This window comes from Leptodactylus fuscus, chromosome 5 (assembly GCF_031893055.1).
Source record: "Leptodactylus fuscus isolate aLepFus1 chromosome 5, aLepFus1.hap2, whole genome shotgun sequence".
NCBI lineage: Eukaryota > Metazoa > Chordata > Amphibia > Anura > Leptodactylidae > Leptodactylus > Leptodactylus fuscus.
The window spans coordinates 100,324,955-100,331,253 of NC_134269.1; positions in this window are offsets into that span (position 1 = coordinate 100,324,955).

Below are 6,299 nucleotides of genomic sequence, written 5' to 3' on the forward strand. Positions count from 1 at the left end.
GCACTTGAACCCTTGTGCAGCCTCGGCTCTGCTACATCAGAGCCGAGGGTGCGCTTGAACCCTTGTGCACACTCTGCTTCATCAAGCTAATAGAATGCATTGGCCAGCGCTGATTGGCCAATGTATTCTATTAGCCTGATGAAGTAGAGCTGAATGTGTGTGCTAAGCACACACATTCAGCTCTACTTCATCGGGCTAATAGAATGCATTGGCCAGCACTGATTGGCCAGAGTACGGAACTCGACCAATCAGCGCTGGCTCTGCTGGAGGAGGCGGAGTCTAAGATCGCTCCACACCAGTCTCCATTCAGGTCCGACCTTAGACTCCGCCTCCTCCAGCAGAGCCAGCGCTGATTGGCCGAATTCCGTACTCTGGCCAATCAGCACTGGCTAATGCATTGTATTGGCGTGATGAAGCAGTGCTGAATGTGTGTGCTTAGCACACACATTCAGCTCTACTTCATCGGGCTAATAGAATGCATTGGCCAATCAGCGCTGGCCAATGTATTCTATTAGCGTGAACTGAGTTTGCACAGGGGTTCTAGTGCACCCTCGGCTCTGCTACATCAGATTGCTACATCTGATGTAGCAGTGCCGAGTGTGCATCAGATGTGTAGTTGAGCAAAACTGACTCAGCACTGCTAAGTCTCTGCATTCGCATAGGAATGCATTGGCCAGCCTTCGGCCAATCAGCGCTGGCTCTGCCGGAGGAGGCGGAGTCTAAGGTCGGACCTGAATGGAGACTGGTGTGGAGCGATCTTAGACTCCGCCTCCTCCAGCAGAGCCAGCGCTGATTGGTCGAGTTCCGTACTCTGGCCAATCAGCGCTGGCCAATGCATTCTATTAGCCCGATGAAGTAGAGCTGAATGTGTGTGCTTAGCACACACATTCAGCTCTACTTCATCAGGCTAATAGAATACATTGGCCAATCAGCGCTGGCCAATGCATTCTATTAGCTTGATGAAGCAGAGTGTGCACAAGGGTTCAAGCGCACCCTCGGCTCTGATGTAGCAGAGCTGAGGGTGCACAAGGGTTCAAGTGCACCCTCGGCTCTCCTACATCAGAGCCGAGGGTGCGCTTGAACCCTTGTGCAGCCTCGGCTCTGCTACATCAGAGCCGAGGGTGCGCTTGAACCCTTGTGCACACTCTGCTTCATCAAGCTAATAGAATGCATTGGCCAGCACTGATTGGCCAGAGTACGGAATTCGGCCAATCAGCGCTGGCCAATGCATCCCTATGGGAAAAAGTTTATCTCACAAAAATCACAATTACACACCCGATAGAGCCCCAAAAAGTTATTTTTAATAACATTCCCCCCTAAATAAAGGTTATCCCTAGCTATCCCTGCCTGTACAGCTATCCCTGTCTCATAGTCACAAAGTTCACATTCTCATATGACCCGGATTTGAAATCCACTATTCGTCTAAAATGGAGGTCACCTGATTTCGGCAGCCAATGACTTTTTCCAATTTTTTTCAATGCCCCCGGTGTCGTAGTTCCTGTCCCACCTCCCCTGCGCTGTTATTGGTGCAAAAAAGGCGCCAGGGAAGGTGGGAGGGGAATCGAATTTTGGCGCACTTTACCACGTGGTGTTCGATTCGATTCGAACATGGCGAACACCCTGATATCCGATCGAACATGTGTTCGATAGAACACTGTTCGCTCATCTCTATTAGTGACCTTTTAATGTACTTGGTACTAAGTATAACAGTGCATTTGTACCTAGATTTCTTCAGTATCTTAAACATAGAACTTCCCCAAGATATAGTATAAACGTCTGTTATGTTTGGAACTTCCAACCGCAGGAGACAAGATGGAGAGGTGGACACACATAGATGTAGCTTTCGCCATTGCAGTTTAGAGGCGTTATGAATCCTAAGCACCTTGTTTCCTCAAATGCCATAGATGGAAGACCTAGAAATCAAACCCCCACCAGTAATGGGATATAATGTGTGTTGTTCCAGAAATGGCACAAAGTAAAATAAGTTTGAATGAGACTATTTGGAGTGGGATAACCTAACACTATGGCCCCATGGGAGTAGTACGTGTGCCGCTGATGCAAGAGCAAATTTTTCTAAATTATTTGAAATTGAGATGTTGTATTTCGTGCAATGGAACAGAGAATTGAAACAAAGTGGTGCACGAAAGTTTGGGAACCCTGTGGAGGTTTCTATACTTCTCAATAAATCTGACCTACTAAAAGTTGATAGAAAGAAACCAAATCATAGAAAAGGAGTTAAAAATAATAGCCTAGGCCATTTATTTATAGAAGAAAATGAAAACTTCACATGAATTTTGAGTGGTAAAAGTACAAGTGTGTTTCAATAAATTAGAGTATCTTCAATAAAAAAATTTTTTTTTTTTTTTAGCAATTCAATTGAAAAAGTGAAACGCATTATATTGAGCCATTACAAACACAGTGAACTTTTTCAAGTGTGCATTTATGTTTGACTAGCTGGTACCCGCGACTTCGTCTGCGGTGATTGTAGTAGTGGGTATATACAGGCGTGGGTAAAGTTTTCGTAGTGTGTATAAGGTATGGGATATGAAATGTAACTTTGTATCTTGTTTTTGCTATAATTCTGAGAATACGTGAGACTTTTGTGTTGAAGTTAATTTGTATTTGAGCTGCTATACGGTGTTGTGAGAAACTTTACATAGTGACTTTGGGACAGAAGTATTTGAAGTTAACACTTTGCCGCCGGTGGCATTTTTTGATTTTCGTTTTTCATTTTTGACTCCCCTCCTTCTAAACCCCATAACTTTTTTATTTCATATGAGGTCTTAATTTTTCCTGGGACAAATTTTTCTTCATGATGCCACCATTAATTATTCTATATAATGTACTGGGAAGCAGGGAAAAAATTCAGAATGGGGTGGATTTGAAGAGAAAATGCAGTTCTGCGACTTTCTTACGGGCTTTGGTTTTACGGTGTTCACTGTGCAACCAAAATGACCTGTCCCCTGTATTCTGTGTTTCGTTACGATGCTGGGGATACCAAATTTATATGGTTTTATTTACATTTTGACCCCTTAAAAAAAGGCAAAACTGTGTTAAAAAAAAAAAATTTTTTTGAAAAGTCGCCATATTCTGACAGCCGTAACTTTTTTATACGTGTGTGTACGGGGATGTATAGGGCGTCTTTTTTTGTGGGACCGGGTGTACTTTGTAGTTCTACCATTTTCGGGAAATTTTATTGCTTTGATCACTTTTTATTAAAATTTTTATCAGAATCAAAACAGTGAAAAAACGGCGGTTTGTCACTTTTGACCATTTTTCCCGCTACGGCGTTTACCGAACAGGAAAAATATTTGTATAGCTTTGTAGAGCAGGCGATTTCAGACGCAGGGATACCTAACATGTATGTGTTTCAGTTTTTAACTACTTTTATATGTGTTCTAGGGAAAGGGGGGTGATTTGAATTTTTAATCCTTTTTATTTGTTTTTATATTTTTTTTAAACTTTTTTTTTTGCATTTATTAGACCTCCTAGGGGTATTGACATGGGTGGGCGGTGTCGTGGATTGTCAGAGCAGTGGGGGTCGGCAAACATGGCAGCTCTGGAGCGTTAAAGAGAGCCTCCTGGAGTATCGGTAAGGTGAGGAGCAAAGTGGTAAAGTATATGTATATGAGATTGTGTGGGGTTAGGGGCTAGGCTGCAGAGGGCAATATGAATTTTGTGGCTTGCTATGGTCCAAAGTGTGTGAGATTGCAGAGATGGTGGTGTGAGTTTGGGTTTTGTGGGGGTCCTGGCACAAATGTATGTGCGCTATTGTGACGAAAAGTAGCCTATTGCGCAATCGGGTGTAGTGACTATGTTTGTGGAAAATTTCAGCCAAATCGGTCAAGCGGGTTTTGCGTGATTGAGGAACAAACATCCAAACTCACAAACTTTCACATTTATAATATTAATAGGATTATGACTCTTTGTAATGACTCAATATATGTTTCACTTTTTCAATTGAATTAGTAAAAAAAAAAATGATATTCTAATTTATTGAGATGCACTTGAATGTGATTTTTTTTTTCAGTATTTGATGTGACTCTAGTAATAACTACTAGAGATGAGCGAACAGTGTTCTATCGAACACATGTTCGATCGGATATCAGGGTGTTCGCCATGTTCGAATCGAATCGAACACCGCGTGGTAAAGTGCGCCAAAATTCGATTCCCCTCCCACCTTCCCTGGCGCCTTTTTTGCACCAATAACAGCGCAGGGGAGGTGGGACAGGAACTACGAAACTGGGGGCATTGAAAAAAATTGGAAAAAGTCATTGGCTGCCGAAATCAGGTGACCTCCATTTTAGACGAATAGTGGATTTCAAATCCGGGTCATATGAGAATGTGAACTTTGTGACTATGAGACAGGGATAGCTGTACAGGCAGGGATAGCTAGGGATAACCTTTATTTAGGGGGGAATGTTATTAAAAATAACTTTTTGGGGCTCTATCGGGTGTGTAATTGTGATTTTTGTGAGATAAACTTTTTCCCATAAGGATGCATTGGCCAGCGCTGATTGGCCGAATTCCGTACTCTGGCCAATCAGTGCTGGCCAATGCATTCTATTAGCTTGATGAAGCAGAGTGTGCACAAGGGTTCAAGCGCACCCTCGGCTCTGATGTAGCAGAGCTGAGGCTGCACAAGGGTTCAAGCGCACCCTCGGCTCTGATGTAGGAGAGCCGAGGGTGCACTTGAACCCTTGTGCACCCTCGGCTCTGCTACATCAGAGCCGAGGGTGCGCTTGAACCCTTGTGCACACTCTGCTTCATCAAGCTAATAGAATGCATTGGCCAGCGCTGATTGGCCAATGCATTCTATTAGCCCGATGAAGTAGAGCTGAATGTGTGTGCTAAGCACACACATTCAGCTCTACTTCATCGGGCTAATAGAATGCATTGGCCAGCGCTGATTGGCCAGAGTACGGAATTCGGCCAATCAGCGCTGGCTCTGCTGGAGGCGGCGGAGTCTAAGATCGCTCCACACCAGTCTCCATTCAGGTCCGACCTTAGACTCCGCCTCCTCCAGCAGAGCCAGCGCTGATTGGCCGAATTCCGTACTCTGGCCAATCAGCACTGGCTAATGCATTGTATTGGCGTGATGAAGCAGTGCTGAATGTGTGTGCTTAGCACACACATTCAGCTCTACTTCATCGGGCTAATAGAATGCATTGGCCAGCGCTGATTGGCCAGAGTACGGAATTCGGCCAATCAGCGCTGGCTCTGCTGGAGGAGGCGGAGTCTAAGATCGCTCCACACCAGTCTCCATTCAGGTCCGACCTTAGACTCCGCCTCCTCCAGCAGAGCCAGCGCTGATTGGCCGAATTCCGTACTCTGGCCAATCAGCACTGGCTAATGCATTGTATTGGCGTGATGAAGCAGTGCTGAATGTGTGTGCTTAACACACACATTCAGCTCTACTTCATCGGGCTAATAGAATGCATTGGCCAATCAGCGCTGGCCAATGCATTCTATTAGCTTGAACTGAGTTTGCACAGGGGTTCTAGTGCACCCTCGGCTCTGCTACATCAGATTGCTACATCTGATGTAGCAGTGCCGAGTGTGCATCAGATGTGTAGTTGAGCAAAACTGACTCAGCACTGCTAAGTCTCTGCATTCGCATAGGAATGAATTGGCCAGCCTTCGGCCAATCAGCGCTGGCTCTGCCGGAGGAGGCGGAGTCTAAGGTCGGACCTGAATGGAGACTGGTGTGGAGCGATCTTAGACTCCGCCTCCTCCAGCAGAGCCAGCGCTGATTGGTCGAGTTCCGTACTCTGGCCAATCAGCACTGGCCAATGCATTTCTATGGGGAAAAGTTAGCTTGCGAAAATCGCAAACTGACAGGGATTTCCATGAAATAAAGTGACTTTTATGCCCCCAGACATGCTTCCCCTGCTGTCCCAGTGTCATTCCAGGGTGTTGGTATCATTTCCTGGGGTGTCATAGTGGACTTGGTGACCCTCCAGACACGAATTTGGGTTTCCCCCTTAACGAGTTTATGTTCCCCATAGACTATAATGGGGTTCGAAACCCATTCGAACACTCGAACAGTGAGCGGCTGTTCGAATCGAATTTCGAACCTCGAACATTTTAGTGTTCGCTCATCTCTAATAACTACATCTTAATGTACATTGCTCACAAAAATTAAGGGAACACTCAAATAACACCTCCTAGATCCGAATGAATGAAATATTCTCATTGAATACTTTGTTCTGTACAAAGTTGAATGTGTTGACAACAAAATCACACAAAAATCATCAGTGGAAATAAAATTTATTAACTAATGGAGGCCTGGATTTGGA